This window comes from Myotis brandtii, unplaced genomic scaffold (assembly GCF_000412655.1).
Source record: "Myotis brandtii unplaced genomic scaffold, ASM41265v1 scaffold125, whole genome shotgun sequence".
In the NCBI taxonomy this organism is placed as follows: domain Eukaryota; kingdom Metazoa; phylum Chordata; class Mammalia; order Chiroptera; family Vespertilionidae; genus Myotis; species Myotis brandtii.
In genome coordinates, this window is record NW_005354385.1 from 16,074,449 (window position 1) to 16,095,470 (window position 21,022).

Sequence of the window (21,022 nt, forward strand, 5' to 3'; positions counted from 1 at the left end):
ATGAAATTCAACAATAGTTCTCACTCCGCAGAGGCTCTGCATGTCCCAGAGTCTTATTTTATAAAAGCAGACATTCTCCCTGAAAAGTCGTTTTTTTCACAGTAGTTGTAGAAGTTGAGGAATAATATCACCTACATGATTCTTACTTGTACTGAACTATAGAGAAGTTTAGAGAAAATATGAAGCTCTATGCTGCGTGCTATTGGGATTTTTTGTATTTTTAATGCAAGAAATTAAGTTTATATGTGTATCTTCATTACTCAAATAATAATTCTAAGAGAAAATAGTTTGGAGTAGAGAAAAGAAGAAAAGAATAAAAGCTTTAAAAAGACATCAATGACTATGAAACTGTTTTTTACTCTTCATGTTGTTTATCTCAAGGAAGCCACTGCAGAGTTCCTTGATGTGATAAAATTCAGGAATTGGCCTGAATCCTCTGAAGAAGGAAAGTTTTCATGTTTATATCAGAATGTTCCTGCTTCTCTTGAAAATGTCACAATTGCACCTTTAAAAAAACTCAATTTATTTCTCCTTTTACTTTGTAAAATACCAGTTAAGAAATATCTAGCTCAAAATATAATTATGGAGTTAAACCATAACATGACAGAGGTGTGCATACTAAGATCAAGGCTGAAAGTTTTTGATCCTTAGAAGAACCACTAGGGAAATAACTCAAATAATATAATCGCCATTTTGCATCTAATGATGTAGAATGTTCATTTTGAATAGAGCAGCCATAGGTAGGGAATGAGTCAATCTTCTAACCAGCCTCAATCCCCTATAAATTGTCATAACATTTAACTATGGGGATGCAAAAGAAACCAAACAATTGGAATTGAGCTAGGGTCCCCTGAAGTAGATACCACCATTCTCATTAACAGCCGAGATGCAAGGCTGGCTCTGTATTATGAAATGGATACAGAACCAGGCCTCTCCTCTGGCAGTCTCAGTAGCCAGAGAAGAATTATTGCTTCTTTCACTTAACGACTTCTGTGAGTCTTTAGAAGTGCAAACCATGCCCACTGACCCCATGATCTCAATTATTATGACAAAGACCTTGTCCTATTTCTATATTTCATGTCAACAATGATGAAAACAATTGATATTTATTAAGTACAAAAAAACTGTACGGTAAGCATATTTATACATTATTTCATTTAATCTTAATAATAGCTCAGTTTGGCAAGTGACATTAGTCTTATTTCAAACCAAGGGAATTGAGGAAAGAGATTAAGTTACTTGTTCAAGATTGCTTAGTGTTGATAGCTTAACAGCTAATAAGTAAGGATTTGACCAAGGTCTGTGTGTTCTAAAGGCCAACTCTTATCCATTACAGGACACTGGAAAGAATGGCCCTATAAGGGGAAACTAGTGGAATTTCAGCAATCTTTTTTTTTTTAAATATATTTCTTTATTGATTTCAGAGAGGAAGGGAGAAGGAGAGAGAGATAGAAACATCAACGATGAGAGAGAATCATTGATTGGCTGCCTCCTGCACACCCTACACTGGGGATCAAGCCCACAACCCAGGCATGTGCCCCTGGCTGGAACCGACCCCGGGCCCCTTCAGTCCGCAGGCCGATGCTCTATCCACTGAGCCAAGCCAGCTAGGGCGGAATTTCAGCAATCTTTATTTAGAAGGTTTTCTATTAAGCTTTTAGTTCCTTGGCAAAGTCTGATTAAACAATCAGGTGTTGCTTTGTAGTCCATTTGTGTTTTTGGTTTGTTTTGTTTTTGACAGACAACTGTTTGTTTTTATTTTATAATCATAAACTTAACTCTGCAATCCAGTTAGACTGGGAAGGGGTAAGGAAATTATGAAACCCAATGAACTATGGCAAGAGCACAAAGATTTATAGAACATTCCAAGCACATCGGGGTGAAGGGGTGCTCTCCTGAGCTACAGAAGGAATGGTCTGGTGGTGAAGATAAAACACAAGTCAAATTTATTAGAGTTGCCCACAGTCAGCAATGGAGATCTTCTTGCTGGTCTTGCCATTCCTGGACCCAAAGGGCTCCATGGCTGTCACAATATCCAGGCCTTCTTTCACCTGCCCAAGACCACATGCTTGCCAGCCAACCACTCAGGCTTGGCCGTGCAGATGAAAAACTGGGCGCCATTTGTGTTTGGTCCAGCATTTGCCATGGACAAGATGCCAGGACCTGTATGTTTTAGGATGAAGTTCTCATCCTCAAATTTCTCCCCTCAGTGGTTCTCAACCTTCCTATTGTCGCGACCCTATAATACAGTTCCTCATGTCGTGGTGACCCCCAACCATAAAATTATTTTCGTTGCTACTTCATAATATCCTCAAATATCTCCCCATGGATGGACCTGCCGCCTGTGCCATTATGGCGTGTGAAGTCACCAGCCTGGCACATAAATCCCGGAATAATTCCGTGAAAGCAGGAACCTTTAAAGCCAAATCCTTTCTCCCCAGTGCTCAGAGCACGGACGTTTTCTGCTGTCTTTGGAACTTTGCAAACAGCTCTAAGGAGACGCGGCCCAAGTGCTCGCCGTTGATAGCGATATCGAAGGTGAACACTGAACACGGTGTGGTTCACCAGGGCTGGTCACGGGCGGCTCCGGGGCTGCGTGTCTGCAAAGCGGGCTCCATTTGTTTTTTTGTATGTGTTTTATTGTTGTTGTTATTTTTCCCTTTTTGGAATATAAGTTATTCTTAGGTGAAATTCATTTAAACTGTACCCAGTCTCTTTTTTTTATACATAATTCGTACCTGAAAATGTGAAACATGTAGTGTATATTATCAAATGACTTCTGCAACATAACAAAATTGTAAAAACATAAGAACTATAAATAAACACGATTTTAGAATCGTGGTGTCTTTGGTGCTATATTTCCAACATTTTATATGTATTCTATAATTATATATATTTTCCTATCACTCAAACTCATGGACAGCCAGCTTAAGTCCAATGAGCTTCTAAATGAGGTTTAAGACTCATTATTTTCAGCACGTATTTTCATCTTTTTCATAATTGTTTTTCTAAGTTTAATAGTCTACACTTTATAAGAATAATCTTTTTCTATTTTATACTCACTTTTATAGGTTAATGGCAAAATACAATAAATCGTCATTAGTTGCCCAAACACTTGCCCAAAGTGGCAAGACTCCAAAAAAGAATATTTGGCTGCCAAATAGCAACACCAAGAAACTAGTTGACCAAAATGTTTTTTTGAGAAATCAGTGTAGATTATATATGAGCCTGGACTATGTGCAAGTCCAAGGAAAACATATGGCAGAATGGTTTTTAGAGTGGAATGTAGAGGCAAATAAACCAGAATATGAATCCCAATTCTAGGTGTACTTAGTATTTTATGATTTCCTCAACCATAAAATGAGTGTCGTATTAACACTTGTCTTAATCAGTGCAGGCTACTATAACAAATAACCATTGTCTGCGTGCCTTAAACAACAAACGTCTATTTCTCACCATTCTGGAGGCTAGAAATCCATGTTCAAGGTGCCAGCATGACAAAATACAATAAATCGTCATTAGTTGCCCAAACACTTGCCCAAAGTGGCAAGACTCCAAAAAAGAATATTTGGCTGCCAAATAGCAACACCAAGAAACTAGTTGACCAAAATGTTTTTTTGAGAAATCAGTGTAGATTATATATGAGCCTGGACTATGTGCAAGTCCAAGGAAAACGTATGGCAGAATGGTTTTTAGAGTGGAATGTAGAGGAAAATAAACCAGAATATGCATCCCAATTCTAGGTGTGCTTAGTATTTTATGATTTCCTCAACCATAAAATGAGTGTGGTATTAAAACTTGTCTTAAACAGTGCAGGCTACTCTAACAAATAACCATCGTATGAGTGCCTTAAACAACAAATGTCTATTTCTCACCATTTTGGAGGCTAGAAATCCATGTTCAAGGTGCCAGCATGACCAGATTCTGGTGAGGGTCTTCTTCCGGGCTGCAGACTGCTGAGTTTTCCTTGTATCCTCAAATGTGGTTAGAGGGTGAGCTGGCTTCTTGGCCTCTTAATATAAGGGGACTAATTCCATTCATGAGGATTCTACCCCCATTACCTAATTGCCTCCCTATACCATCACATTAGGGGTTAGATTTCAATGTATGAATTTTGGGAGAACACAATACATGAATTAGTTCACGTTTACCTTAAGGATCAAATGACATGGTGCAGGTAAATTACAATTTCTGACATATAGTAAAGACAATAAATATTTTTTAAATATATTTTATTGATTTTTTTTACAGAAAGGAAGGGAGAGAGATAGAGAGTTAGAAACATCAATGAGAGAGAACATCGATCAGCTGCCTCCTGCACACTCCCTACTGGGTATGTGCCCGCAACCAAGGTACATGCCCTTGGCCAGAATCGAATCTGGTACCCTTGAGTCCACAGTCCTACGCTCTATCCACTGAGCCAAACCAGTTAGGGAAACAATAAATATTAGTTATCATTATTGTTATAGTTTTAATTATTGTAAGTGCTGTATGTTAGCACCAGGAATTCAACAGAATCTATAATACTAAGATTAACTCCATACTGCTCTTTGGCATTCAGATCAAGCATAAAGTAATAATTGATTTGAGCCCAGATCACATAGCCAGATAGAGGTACTAGATACTTTAGCCTAATGGTACAGAGTAATCAGAAGTTGCCCAGTTTAAGAAAGAGAAATCTTTTACAACTTTTAGCAAAATATTACTCGGGTCTCTCATCAAAACAAAAGGTTCTTCCTAAGTTACATATACCTGATTCAAATGAGTTGATTTGTCTCAGGTCAAAGATAAATCAATGCTTGGTTTAGGAAAAAAACTGTCTCCTAGGTCATTTATAATTTTTATTAATTTTAATTATGTCATTGGTCAAGTTTAATATATTAATAACACCTAACGAAGCAGACTTCATCATTGAATGGATTCTTACTAATAATCAAAGTGAATACTTTAAAATGAAGTATACACTATTTCTAACCACTTGGACACCATTTGGTATGGCCAAGAGCAATTTGCTGAATGGTGTCAGGAGAATCTAGATAATTGTATGCTAGGAAAAGTGGGGAAACATCATATCCCTTCATGTAAACTTACAGTAGTATATTCCTGTGAATATTAACAAATATGATTTTTTCCCCAGGAAGAAGAGAATTATGCTTAGCATTAATTACAACTTTAAATTGAAATGGAATAGTTCAATAAGGGTTAAGCATGATGTTTAGAATCTAGTTGTATACTCTTGCCAAGGAAAGCAACATGGACAGTTGCCTTGAGATGAGAGGAAAGCATAGTTTTAACCAAAACTTTTATGTTTGTTAACATAATCCCAATGCTAAATCAGCTTTAGAAACCAATGGAACTAGAACAGGGATGGCTCTAGGTAATAAATTATTGAAATCACTATGAGAGACCTGTCTCCTAGACAAAGACTTTATAGAAAGAAGAATAATGACATTTTAAATTTGCAAACAATAACTGTTAAAAATAATCAGTCAATAACTAAGATAAATTGCCCTGAGCCTTAAATATGTCTTTAGCAAATTGAAAGAGAAATACAACTGGATGATTCAATGAAATGATATTGTTTGGCAACATTTCAAGGAAATTAAAAAGCATAATGTGAACATTTTTGTCAGGCCTCAGTAGTGCTGGTGAATATTCTATAAACAATGATATTTCAGCATTATCCCTGGTCACAATCATACCAGATGTTATAATTCCAATTGTTATTCCCTGGCTCATAATGAAAAGAGAGGGGAAAAAATTATCCTTCTATTTATGACAATAAGAAAAAAGGTAACTATTTTATAGACTATCAGTTCAAAGATGGTAGGCTGGATAGTTTTACCTTAAACAGACCATATTATAGTGGCAAATACTGACCGTGTGTAGTTACAATGTCCTGTTTTCTCAAAATTCAGCTTGAATTTTGCTCAATTCACAGTATTTCAGAAGAAAACTGAAAGAGACATAACCTCTGCAGTAGTCAGTGGCAACTTTCTATGAGATTGGAAATGTATTCACTGTGAAAATATTGAGTCACTAAGCCTTCAGACTGCATTCCAAAAGTCTACTAGAGACATTTCAATCAAGGGTGTGTGAATGTGACAGCCAGGCCATTTGGGCTAAAAAGCATTGTACAGAATTATGTTGGTGAATTTAGTGCCCTCCAAATAACCTCATGCGTGGCCATGATATTAAGTCATGGAGAAACCTATTCATAAGTTGAATATTTTTTTCCAAAAAATGGGAAAAAAGAAAGAGTCTTGAATTCCCCATAAGAATGCTAAATTACCCCATCTCCCAATGGAATGATTCACTTTCATTTCCAATAGCAGTAAAGCCTATTGACCCTCGTGGTGTTATCCTTCTTGCTGCTCATGCAGTACTTTCATTAATCTCTCGGATCAAAGATTGGTCAATAAAAATCATCTCTGCTTTTGTGGGGAGCAAACAAACTACACTCAGTCCTATGATAATTGCAAGTTTTCACAAAATCCTAGAGAAAGAAATCCTCGTGTGTTATTAAATTCGCAAAGGAAAAAAAAAACTTGTTTTCTATTTGGTGAGCCATGTAAAATGCACTAGGTTTTCCCACAGAAAGTACAGATAATCTCTCTTGGGGAGTTGTTATTCTGTTTTTTTTTCCCCCTTCTTTCTAAAAATTTTAAATGAATTTTGAATCAGTGAAAGATCTCTTACCAATGACCCTGAACACTGAAGTCCAATTTTTCTGCAGAAAAAAATTACATGGAGGTGTCATTTTGAAAAAAGAACATCAATATAAATGACAGCCTCAATATGAACTGCCCTTTGCAATAAAGGAAACATGCCTCAATCCCAAACGAAAAGGACAACTTCTTTGGGGAAAGAGTAGACTGGTTGTTTTCTCCATTAAAGTTTGGTCAACTTTGCTAAGTAGTAGCAAGTTTCAGGAGAAGGTGGAAATAATATCTAGGTTTTGTTAGGACTGTGATTAGACTCACTTCATTGACTTATTTCAAAATAGATCATCTAGCAGTCACTCAGGCGAGATTCATGGTTCCACTGAATTAATTTCAAAGTTGACAAATTGCTAATTTAGTAGGGCACATGTTGCCATTTCCAACCACATTAAGCTTTTAAATTTTTATTTCAATTTCCTAATTGCTGTTCATAAGAATACATACTACCTTCTGAACTTTTTTCCATCCTTGTTTAAATAAAATAAATAATTAGTAATTAATAAATTAAAATAAAAAGTAATGGGAAATTAACACTTTGCAGAAGTGAACTCTGTGGAGGATATTCTGGTACCTTTACCATCACAAGGAAATAATGATCAATTTCAATGATATTTATAATACCAATTATGTGAGATGGATATTCTAAACTCTGCTAGGCATTTTGTGTAATGCATTAGGAGGAAAGAAGTAACTGAAAACATGAAAATCTATAAGGACTATCAAATACAAAGTAGCAGAATCGATTGCCAGGGAGATAGAACACATTCTACACTGAGGTTTACATTTTCACATATTATGATCTATATTAACGTGAGTATTACTACTGGTATTCTCTGTATAAATATGATTTAAATAATTTTGGGTTATTGGGAATCAATATCTGCCTACTCCATATCTTATGGGACTATTATAAAAATAAATGAAAGCATTTACTTTCAAATCATCAAAAACTAAGATTAAATATATTCAAAAATTACTGGTACTCACTATTATTTGAGAAAATAATTCAATGAAACTTTGTCATATTTATAAAAGAGTCGTTATGATTTTTTAAATAATAATAATAGGAGCATTGGTTTGATGTAAGAGAGACTTGGGCTACAATTCCAGACCCATGACTTATCCTTATTTGCAGAGTCCTTATGCTTATTTAGTTATTGTTTTCTTCTTTTACAAAATTGACATTTAAAAAATATATATCATTGCTTTGTGGTATGGATTAAATATAAATACTACATTTTTAAAAAAAAATGCCTGCTGCCATTCTTGGCTTACTTTAAGTACTCTAAATAGCTAACTTTTACGGAGTACTTACTATTGTCAGTCCTCGAACTGAGTACTTTTCTTATATGAACTCATTTAAACTCCAAACTAAGCTACAAGATGCTGACCACATTTTTTGATGAGGAAATAAGGGCACAGATAAATATGGTAATTTTCCTAAGATCATTGACTTAGAGAGTGGCAGAGGCAGGATTTGAAACCTACATGGTCTGCCTCAAGAGCATGAACTCTTGGACACCACACTAAAACCCATCTCTCGTTAACAAGAACTATTAATTTGTCAGTTACTTATGTTAACGTGTATAGCAGTGTCTTACACTGCAAGTACTTCAGGCTTGCATTCTTTTAACTTGGGGTCAAAGTCTGGCTTTGTCCTGCAATGATGTCAACATGTCATAATGTCAACATGGAAAGCTCATTGAATATCTCTTTCTTCTTCACTAGTAATATGAGGAACTGACTTTCAGTGCTGCAGAGTTGACAAAAGATCGTGCATATAATATACTTAATAATCATGATATTTCAGGAGGTCATGGTGTACTCTGGGGGGAAAAATTCTACCCGAACCCAGTGACCCAAATGCTTTGTGATTTCATGGTTTTCAGACTGTTCTTCCCAAATCCAGGCCTCTGGACCCTCATGAAGAGTCAAACAGGAACCTGAACTCACTCAACCCCAAACAACCAGAATTTCTTATTTGTACTTAATTTTCATACTCCCACTAAGAGTACATTGAAAACAGAGCAAAAATATTTTAAAACTCTGAATTCAGAGATGTACCTTCCAGCCAAAATTTAATTATTCTATCATTGCCACTTAGATCACATGCTAACAAAATTTGGCAATGCTAATTAATTTAAATGTAAATCACTTCTAAGAAAGTATATAAAAACTGTATGTTTCTAAGTTTCGAGAAAGTTTAGTTAAATCATTTAATTTCAAAATGATGTTTGGGAAGACTCTACTTTTCTATCACTGGTCTGACTTGTGGTCACTAATAGTCAATCCTTATGAATGATACCATCTCAAAACTTATAATGCAAATATCTCGCAGTTAAGACTAGTTATGAAGTAATTCTACACCATTGCATTTATTCACACTTTCAAAAATACTTATTAGACATTTATTGAAACTCATGTAGCAACCACTATAAAAGAAATACATATTTTATATAGAAAACTAAAAATACAGAAATGTATAGAGAATATTTTGATCTACTTCCAGACTTTCTACAGTTTTTATATAGTTTCACCTATTGCATGAACAAAACTGCATGAATTAAGCTTAAGTAATATGATAGAGTAATACATACTTATTACACCAATATTAGGATATGCAGAAAATTAAAATGAAGAAAAAAATTCACACAGAATTCATAACAATGAAAATTATCATTAGAAGTTATTGTATTTTCTTAATATAATGTCTCATGTGTTGTTTAAAATAGTTGAGATCATTTTGTATGTTCTGATTTTTCTGTGTACTTAGCACAGCATCATTCAGATAGCATGGATGGAAAGAAAGTTAGGATGGAAGCAGTAAATGAAACTGCCAGTGGATAGTCTGTCAAATTAAAACAAAACACTATGTCTCAGATCATTCAATAGGTTTAAGATACGTTAGAATTAATTACTGAAGAATCATGGAAATATAAGAAAGTTAAAAAGGCCATATTGTTCTTCTATATAATTCTGCTGTGGATAAATGTGGCGGGGGGCGGGGGGGGGGACGTCTTTACTAGGTCTCTTAACTTAAAACTTCTTAGCATGAACTGAAACAGAATTCCATCACGTTTGGTTAAAATCTTCATCCTTAACATCTATAATCTTCTCTCCTAACATGTTTATTTCTTAATGCTGCTTATTGGGATATGATCTCAAAGTTTTAAGCAATTTCCCCCCAAAACTGATGAGTACACAAATCACCTGTGGGCCCTGTTTAAATGCAGATTCTGATTGAATAGGTGGGATAAGATGGGAGATCCCTCTTTTCTCACAAGCTCCCAGGGGATGGAGATGCTGCTGGCCCACAAGCCATGTCCAGCTCCCACAACCCAGCAGCGCAGGGGTGAGATGACCCTTGGTCGTCGCCAGATACAGAACCCAGGCTTCTGTGTCAGGGCGCCTACTTGGCAAGAAGAAAGAATCTGCCCGTTCTCTTGTAAGTGATTGAGACTGGTCAGTTTCTTCCTTAATAATTATTTATAAGCCACAGATTGATTTTGTATTTTGATTTTCATTATTTCCTGTGCTTTCATAAGCCTGTTAGTGGGTATTATGAGAAAAGGCAACAGGGACAATGAACTCTTAAGCATTTAAATCAGAAGTTTGATTATATTTAAAATGAAAAAGGGGTGTAATGTCACATGAGTGGCTGCAACAGCCAGCCATGAAGAAGTTGGAAAGGAGGAGCTGCCCAGCAAGTTGTAAGAATAATGACTCTCCCACAGGACACAAAACTACCTTTTTTATTCCGATTTCTTTCAATGCAAAGTGTTCAAATGATATCAGCAGGCTAAACCTGTGGTGCCGACAGGTGAGTGTAGACATATCCTGGGAGAGTCCCTGCCCGGGGCCAGGCACAGATGGCTGTCAGTGATCCTGGGCCGCATTAAAAACCTCCTGCAGCATGAGAGCCAGCACAGAATATAATTTAGACCACTGTTGGGAACAAAACAAAGTGGGAGAGAATTTCACTTTTAAATGTCCATTCTCCCCAAACAGAAATAAACAAAAACAATCTATCTACAGAGCATCATGCTCCCCCGAGGCAAATGATCACATCTCTGCATCAATTGCTTTCAGAGAGAGCTTCTGTGAGCCGGGATAATTAAGTGCTGCCCTGCCCAGAAGCAGGGGGATGGGTAGAGTGACCTCCTGAAGTCCCAGTCCTGTAATTTAGGAAATGGTACCTGACTCCTCCAGTGTAAGGACAGAAGTGGTGGTAGAGGAGTTAGCCGGCTCTGGTCGCCAAAAGGCATGGGGCTTTAACCCTCTCTCTGCCGTGCCAGAATGTTCGCAGGGAAAATGTCTTTCCTGCTGATGTCTGGAAGCAACCAAATCCTGTGGCCCTCTAATCCCAGTGGAAGTCATCCTGTAATTTTCTATTTGCATTAGGACATTCTCAGGGAAGTCTCAGAACCCTGTGGGTGGCTGAACTGTTTGGTAAACAAGCACAGATTTTGATTTTGATTTTTTTAACTTGTGGTTTGTACAGGAAAGGTACAGAATCAAAGGATTTCATGTGTTTTCAGAGATCATCATTTAAAAAATTTTTTTATTTTATTTTTTCCATTACCATTTATCCCTCAATGGCCTCTTCCACCTTCACCCACCCTCCTCCACACACACACCCCTCCCTCCCCAGCACCCTCCCCAACAGAGCTGTCAGCCTGCTCTCTATGAGTCTGTCTTTATTTTGCTTGGTAGTTCAGTTTGTTCATTAGATTCCACATGTAAGTGAAATCTTGTGTACTTGTCTTTCTCTGACTGGCTTATTTCACTTAGCATAATGTTCTCCAGGTCTGAGACTAATTTTGAGTAATCCCCAGTTATACAGAATGGTGTTGGCTGAGAAAATTTTATTTTAAAAATATAAGTTGCAAGAATTGAAAATTTGTACTTTATGTGAATGATTAGCTTCCAAGGCCTTAGAATGCCTGGTCCTGAACTCTACTGCTAACCCTAACTGGCTGCTGTTGTACTGGGTAGCATTGGTAGGAAATGTGGACAAGAGACAGAATAAATTCGCAAATCTATTACCTATCACTGAGAACAAAACCAAACAAAAAGCCAAACTCAACTACTAGTGGGATTCAAAGAGTCTTCATTGAATATGGAGAAGAGATATTATCGTGAGGCATTTTGGGTGCTGGGAAACATTTCTATGTTGTTTAGACCGGGCTGTAAATTTCCAGTTCAGAATTGGTAATACAAAAATGCAGTAGCCACAGGCCTCCCTGTCACGTCCTTTCTCAGGCTCCTTGGCATTTCCTTCATGAAAACAGCTTACACTTTATTTTTATTTTTTAATTGATTTTAGAGAGGTAAAGAGAGATAGAAACATGCATGCCCCACCTCAGGGATTGAGCCTGCAACCCGGGCATGTGCCCTGACCTGACTGGGAATGGATCCGTGACCTCCTGGTTCACAGGTTGAAGCTCAACCACTGAGCCATGCTGGCCGGGCCAGCGTGCAATTTTGTACTTGTAATTCCTCCTGCTCTTCCCAACTAGACTATAATTCTATGTTGACAGAAAACTATTGCTTTTTCCTTCTTGAATCCATAGCATTTATAAGCTTAGTACCTTATAAGTAGTAGGTCTTGCTAAATAGTCATAAGATACATTTTAAATAAATGTTGGATTTTTACATTAAATTTTTCTTGAACTAACAGAGGTTCATTGACCCTTTGATACAGACATTTTTAGGTGTTCATTTTAGTCATAGGAATGGTGTATTTAAATATTAATACTTTTCATAGGACTATTGGCTTTATCTGTGAAACTGATTTCTCATTGTCCTACTATAGTAAACTATACAAGCAAATTGCTCCCATGTTATGGATGATGAGAAAGGAGGACAAAGATTCCCGATTAGCAAAATTAATATCCCAGATAAACAGGGAATTAAAAACCAGATATGTAATCAGCTTCTTAAAATATTCTGTTACCTGTTCAACCACGAAGTACAACTCCCTCCATTACTAATAGAGTTCATCCATTAGCTCAATTATATTAATGGAAGCACTATTTAAATCACATGAATGCCTAATGACTTATTTTTAAATTTACAGGTATAGCAAATATACAGTATATAAATACACCGGCATTCAATTAATATAGAGGACTTAATTATTTTATTTTTTATATATTGTAACTTATAACATTTTTTCTATAAGAAATAGAGACAACTCATTTCAAAATATCAAGGTTTCTTTTTTAAACAAAGCACACAGATACTAAAAAAAAAACACACACACAAAAAAACTGAATACTTCATAAAGAAAATAGGTTGCTCTCCCCTAAAATTGCCTCTAATGTTAGCTGAATATTAATAAAATCCATAAACCATTAGTGCATTATAGCTGCTTTGTTCTGAATTACATAGACCTTTTATGTTTATTCCTCAGTGAAAATGCATAAAAAAATGAAATCCACTCTAATTGTACTCTCTGAAGATAGCTGGTGAAATCATTTCTAGCAGCTATAAATCAATTGTAGTATTAAAATGACCTGCCAGGTGCATCTTCTGGGTATCAGACTAATTAAGGGAATGTATTAATTGCAACTATTCATCAACACCACCAACGTTGTTAAGTAACCCTTACAATGAATCTTTTTTACCATATTATCTAGCAATAAAACTGCAGTTTTATAAAATGCAAAGGGTAAAAAGAGAGAGAGAAAAAAAGAGAGAGAGAAAGCTGGAAGAACAGCTTCTGCTTCCACATTTCAAAAGGTCTTACAGAGTTGCAAGATGGCTAGAAAAGAATTTTTTCTTACAAAAAAATGTTTCACTTACCTTCATGCTTGGTTTCGATTGTATTTTATTTTATAAAAACACCTTGAATGTGTCCTAATAAGTTAATTCTGGATTTTAAAACCCAGTTATTGTACTGCTCTTACTTTAGTATATTATAAATGAACTAGAGGCCTGATGCACGAAATTCATGCAAGGGGCTCGGCTCTCCCAGCCCAGGCTTCATCTGGAAGGTCATCCGGAAGGACGTCTGGAAGGCCGTTCAGCTGGTCAATCTAATTAGCATATTAGCTCTTTATTATATAGGATATGTAAACATGTATATGTGTGCATGTATAAATCCCCACTGCATGGTTGCTGCATAAGTGTGTGTGTGTGTGTAGGTATAGCCTTCCTCAGATGGAAGCCAATTAAGCTGTAATTAGTATCAAAAGAATGTCAGAGAAATGTAGACTTTGATCTTAAGTAGTAAACTGAATAGGCTTTTGAAATTAATTTCAAATGACTGCCATATCGGTATTACACTTTCTATTCCTCAAAGGAGAAAAGAAGTGTAAAATCTAGAAAATTGTTACAAAACTCAAAATGTTTTTTCTTTGTTAACGAGCCAAATTCTTAGAAAGCATTAAGTGGCTCACTAGTTTTAAGACAAATATTGATTTGCTTTGTCATCATGGTAATACTTTTGAGTTTGGCTCTCTTTAGCACTAGAAATAACACGGGTGACACCATGACAAACTCCAAGTGGGAAAGACTGCTATTTTCTACTCTTCTGGTGCAAATGACTCAGAGACTCTGAATTGACCCTGAATATCCCTGAATAAACAGTTCTCAAAGCTGGTTCTAGACTTCGACAATGTGAATCTTTTCCGATCAGGTCTTGGCAATCTGTTACTTTTTTTTTGTAGTTTCTCTGCAAGGAATCTGTTCCTTATTTAGAACATTCTGAGTCCACCGGGTCCAGAGTAGATTGGGCTCTACAGTGACCCCACTTTACAGCAGCACATCTGAGCCCCTACAGAACAGATAGGGAGACTGAGTTAGTGGGATCGGTAGTTACACACCCTAACGCTCTCAATAGTAGTAAGAGGAGTACTTACTATATCGGTTGCTCCAACACAAGTTGCCTATTGGTATTTGACCATGACCAAGCAGTCTCAGGTAAAGGTGGCATCTAAGGCTTGTGCTGAGGCAAAGAAATTCCCCTCCTCCTGCATGGTTAGAATTTTAAGGTGGGACAAGAAATTTGTTTACCAACTGCCCTAAGACTAAGAAGAATCTTCTGCAGCTTCTAAAATGAGCACTCTGGAGATAAGAAATTGACTGGCACCGTTGGAAACTTCTGCTTGGTTGAGTAAACCATTTAGTTCCCCCAGGGGGAGGTAAAGTCACCAGCCCACATCATGGATTGGAGCTCTAAGTTCACTCTTCCTCTCTATTTCCCAAGGAGCTAAAATAAAAGAAATTTTAAAAAGGACTGAAGGCTAAAGGGGCAGACAAAACCTCCCATGTAAGGGCAACAGGGGCAGAGCTTCAGGCGAGAGAGCCCAACTACCCCAGGAAAGCCCAGGCAACAGGAAGTCATTCATGTGAGCAGCTCTGCCGCCAGGGAGCAGTGTGGGACATCCGAGCAGTCAGGACCAGCTTGTAAAGAGGTCGTCATTCAGAGTCTGGGAGACAGTGGGCAGAACACTGATTTAAGTTTGCCAAAGAAAACATTCAGGCTTCTGTACTTCTCTAGTGGTGTAAAAAAGAAGAGGGCTGAAAAAATCAAACATATGAACAATCAAATGGCAATCAATACCTATCTACCAACAACTGAATCTAAAAATCAAAATAAACGAACAAAGAATCTAATGAACAAAAACTGATGAATAAAATAGAACCAGAGGCATGGAAATGTGGAAGTGACTGACAAATCTCAGAGGGAAGCGGGGAGGTGGTCGGAAGAGATCAACCAGAGAACTTAGATGCACGCATCCATTACCTATGGACACAGACAATAGGGTGGTGAAGACCCGCTGTGGGGCAGGAACTGGGTGGAGGGGGGCAACGAGGCGAAAAGGAGGCATAGCTGTGATACTCTTAACAATAAAGACTTCCTTTAAAAAGTCACCCAATTTTCATATATTCTTAAAGAAAACAAGAAATATGTTATTTTAAAAGTGTTATCTACAAACAGGATCAGCTCACATATTGATGCTAATCAAGGAGAGCAGAAAAGGAAATAATCCCAAAGTCACTTTGGGCTCTGAAATCGTGTTTGGATATTTCCTTTGGATACAGGGATGCTGCATGAGACTGTTTTTGCTTTTATTTCTCTATTCGTGACAAGTTCAAAAAGGGAAAACAATTGGTTTGATCACCTCTCAGATTTATTCCTTGCATCTTTGTGATTTCTTGACAACATACAAAACAAAATAAACTTAATTCAGAACATGCTTGTAAGCTATTCAATTTTCCCAGGTGGTCCCATTGGTTGACGCCTTCTTGAAATTCTCCCCATGCAGGGAATAATTAACTCCCACTCAAACTGACATTTTGTATTGCTCTTCATCTTTCTGTGCATAATATCAAAGGCACGATTATACCTGACAACATTCAAACTCATAAATATACTATCATATTTTCCATGTCTCTCTCTTTTTTTTTAACCTTTGAAGCAGAGTCCATCATCCATTAATTCTTCCAAGTCTGTTCATGGTCAGGCCTGCTCCTTCACCTATACGATGTAAAACAGCATTTTTCAGATATTTTTGCCTCCCCATCCTCCCTTCCATCTTATAGGTAAAGGAATTTATTTTTCCAGCATTTTGATTGTGTTAGTTCACTTTTCTGGTCTCCTCTTGGGTCATGCATCCTCTGAAATTTGAACTGCATCCTGTAGAAAATATTTTCTCAGTCTTCTCAAGAAAGTCAGTTTCTTCTTGCTCATTGCCACCACCCTACCTTGTGCACATCTCTGTTCATAACACTTCTTACTCTGAAGAGTATTGGTTCATTATTTGATGCCTCATTAAACTGTTATGTCCCCAAAAGCAGGAATCATGATTTATATATCTTATCAATCCAACACCTAGTATTTTTCTTGGTAGAAAGCGGTACTGTTTGTTGAATAAATAAATGAAGAATCTATTAATCACCATCACCACCATTGCAATGTTACACATATGCCACTCTTCCTCTCAACTCTATCCAATGAGTCCTGCTTAAAAGATCCCCTACAAAATTCACTTTATCTTGCGTCCAAATTATAGCACAGGCATTTCCTCTAAACTTGAACGACCTTTCCCTTTGTCAACTCTGGTCCTTTCAAAGTCCTGGTCAATATTAACCTTATCTCTTTAAGAAATGTTTTTATCCCAACTAACTCTACAAGTCATTTTGCAACTTGATTGAAGAGGAGGAGGAGGAGGGAGGAAGAGGAGGATTGAATACCATCAACTAAAAGCCTTTCATGTTAATTTCTGTATATCAAGTATCTATTTTCCTTACAACAGTTTGAAATATATGGAATGAATGTAACATTATTCCCATTTACAGATAGAATGACTGAAGCTGAAAACATAATCAATAACCTGTTAACATCAACCTTCTTTTGCAACTGACTAGGACACAGTCTTGTGTTAAAGAATGAACAAGGTCTTCAGAGTCTAAGAGATCTCCTTCCAAATTCTATCTCAACCATATGTGACCTACAGGACTGCTCAAGGAGTCTGACCTTTAGTATGCTAATTTACAAAACAGGAGGGTAAGAAGTCTAAGAATTTAATTACCTTTTCCTTATCCCCAGTTATATTATAGTCTACATGTAGTCATCAATAAATGGCTTTGGTGACATGATGTTTATAGTACTTAGTGTCTTTTATTCCCTACATGCACAATATAAAGGAAGAAAATAGATTTACGTTCTTTTTCATTTCCCCAAAATACTTACCAATTTTTCTTACTTTTAGCACTTTCTGGAATGGCATTGCATTATTTAATATTTTAAAAAGTTAATAAACTGTTGGAATTTATAATTAATCATACAGAAAATATGTACATAACTAGACCTTCTACTACTACTATTACTACTACTAAAGAAAAATAATAAATTAAGAAAAATATAACTGTAATACACTGCAAAATGGGAGAATTTCCTGATAGCAAAGTCAGGTAAAAAAAAAAAAAAAGTTTAGAAATCCTAACATTGTGTCCATTTTGTTAAGGGAGGCCTTACCAGGGTAACATCATTTAAAATACTTGTCTAATGGAACCTTTAATATATACCCGAATGATCATTTCTCCTTCTTAAAATCATATGGGGAGATTTGACAGCCTCAATTTCTTAATGTAGCTGTTTGAAACACTGGTGTGTGACACACGTCTCTATGCTTAGTTAAAGCCCTCTAATTTACAAAACAGGAGGGTAAGAAGTCTAAGAATTTAGTTACCTTTTCCTTATCCCCAGTTATATTATAGTCTACATGTAGTCATCAATAAATGGCTTTGGTTACATGATGCTTATAGTAGTTAGTGTTTTTACTCCCTAAATGCACAATATAAAGGAAGAAAATGGATTTTTGTTCTTTTTCATTTCCCCAAAATACTTACCAATTTTTCTTACTTTTAGCACTTTCTGGAATGGCATTGCATTATTTAATATTTTAAAAAGTTAATAAACTGTTGGAATTCATAATTAATCATACAGAAAATATGTACATAACTAGACCTACTACTACTACTATTACTATTACTAAAGAAAAATAATAAATTAAAAAATATATAACTGTAATACACTGCAAAATGGGAGAATTTCCTGATAGCAAAGTCAGGTAAAAAAAAAAAAAGTTTAAAAATCCTAACATTGTGTCCATTTTGTTAAGGGAGGCTTTACCAGGGTATATCATTTAAAATACTTGTCTAATGGAACCTTTAATATATACCCGAATGATCATTTCTCCTTCTTAAAATCATATGGGGAGATTTGACAGCCTCAATTTCTTAATGTAGCTGTTTGAAACACTGGTGTGTGACACACGTCTCTATGCTTAGTTAAAGCCCTCTGCAGCCTTAAAACCGGAACCAAACGTCTCCTGTCAAGGAAGAGCCTTAGCACATGGTAATATAACCAAATGTTACAATTTATCTTTTGACTGCCCTGGAATTTTCCTGTCAGGGTGCTATTTCTAACTGGTCTAGTCACATTCTTCATCACATTCCTCGGTTTTTGCTTCTGAAACAGTCAGATGGGGCTCCTGGAAATTATTGATCAGCTGTGGCCCTGCAGTGAGCGTCTGAAGGCCATTCAGCGACATTGCTGGCCAGGGAAGTGCAACGTGCTGCAAGTGGTGGTGAAATTCCCTCCATGCCGGCTTCCTTTAGCTCACTGATGCTTCAAAGGGAAGCCTGAAAAGCAGAGCAGCGACTGATGTGGATGGTGAGAGAAGGAAACGCAGGTGGGATTTAAGGGTAACATCAAGAAAACATGTGTTAAAAAACATAAAACTCTCTCGGGTGCTTGTAGGCACCCTCCCCAGCACTGCCATTTCGACAACACCCGCTCTCCGCAGTCCTTTATTCTCCGGTCTTCTCAAAGGGCTACTGAGCCACAAGCAATCACACAACAGGGAGCACTTATGTCAGCCCCACACACATTTCTGGGAACTGAAATATGAGGTGTGGCTAAGTAGACCTCCCTGTTGCCAGGGTCTACATATTTTATCTGCAAACTCACTCCCTAGAATTGTTCTCCTATTACTGCCCTGATTATAGCTAAAAACAATAAATGAAAATATGCTGAAAGATGACAGTCTAAAGTCATAATGGAAATTACAGGCACATAAAGTAGCGCGAAGGTGCCCAGCTGGCCATTTGACAAGGAGTACAGATGTCCTGTCCAGACACAGCAGCGCAGCCCACCTCTCCCCCTCGCTGTATCTATGAAGTGTGTACTCTCGGCACACTGAAACCTTCAAAACCTCAGAGCTGGTTTTCCCTGTAGCCACTCCATGGCACCTCTCTAACTGTGCACACAAAGTTACTGGGAGACTGTCCACTGCCAGTAGAAGTCACAACAAGCTGAGGTGGCTGGCCCAGCCAGCAGCACATCGATAGGTAAATACGTCTATGTCAACCGAGAGCATCGGATCTCACTGGTGGCACGGGAATGTCTAATTCTATCCTGTCTCTGAATAGGTTGTAGGTCAGTTATTTCTGAGCATGTTCATGAAATCTCCGTGAAAAGAAATGACTGGAGCCCAGCCAGTGTGGCTCAGAGGCTGAATGTTGACCTATGAACCGGGAGGTCATGGTTCAATTCCCAGTCAGGGCACATGGCTCGATCCCCAGTAGGGGGTGTGCAGGCAGCAGCAGATCAATGATTCTCTCTCATCATTGATATTTCTATCCCTCTCTCCCTCTCCTTTCCGCTCTTAAATCAATAAAAACATATTTTTAAAATAAAATTTTTTAAAATGACTGGAATATTCTTTGGAAAAATAGCTCAAAGTGTAGGGATTGGTCGTCTGTGAAGAAAATGATCCCCTGGTTAATACATTTGGGAGGTTTTAACACATCTGGAGATGTATAGTAATAAAGTCTTAAAAGACCTTCCTCATATTCCATGAAACATAGCTTGGAAATCATTGTTTTATGGACCTGAGATGCTAAAAATACTTGTTTCCCTCTCTTTTTTTTTTCATTTAAAATTTCCTTACTTTATTTTCATTTTCTAAGAGAAATTCGAAGTTCAGTCAAACTCAGGTTGTGCCAAATAATATGGAGAAGCATTATGTTCCAGGATGGTGTTAGAGTTTCCATGCAGTGCTGCCTTTGGGGTTCATGTCCCAGATACCAAATAATTTTAAGAACTTGGAAAACTAAATCCTTATGCTGCAGAACTAGATGTCATTTTTATTATAAAACTTCCATACCTTTTGGATAGTGAAAACATTTTTTTTAATTTTACCTCCATCAAAAAAAAAAAAAGGTGGAAACATCATTAACACTATTGCAGTGTAAGCTACTGTGCAAATTTACACCCCAAATTCTCTCAGTGTTCACCAGCAACAGTACCTCTGCTTGGATTATCTGAAGTGAAACAGGCATGCATCTGGCAAACTGCTTTTGGTACAGAGCAGGATTTTTCACTGGTGTGCTGCAAGAACTTCTAAAACGTGCAATACCTGACTATTTAATCAGGGGCACTGACCTCTTTCCCCTTAGATTGTTAAATAAAAACATTACAATTACAACAGCCAACACAACATAGCCAACCAGTGTGAATGAATCAAAATTATACTTTTTTTTGGTCAGGCGGACAAAAAAATGTACCATATTTTTTGGTGTGCCACATAATTTCAGTAATTAGTTTACTAAAATGTGCCATAAGACTAAAAGGGTTGGAAATGGCTGATTTAAAGGAGAGTTAAATCTCACCCACTGCTTCATCAAATCTCTTGCATTATGGTTACTTTTCCGTGTGTTGCTTGCGTGCTACCCAGACTCAAAACTTTCTTAGTGCCTTTGACATCGATTGGTAAATTTAAAAT

At 37.0% G+C, this 21,022-nt stretch overlaps 1 pseudogene; it reads right to left on the bottom strand.

The window, feature by feature from the left end:
- Positions 1-1,925: 1,925 nt before the first annotated feature.
- On the bottom strand, positions 1,926-18,787 carry LOC106724933 (annotated as a pseudogene).
- Positions 18,788-21,022: the final 2,235 nt, after the last annotated feature.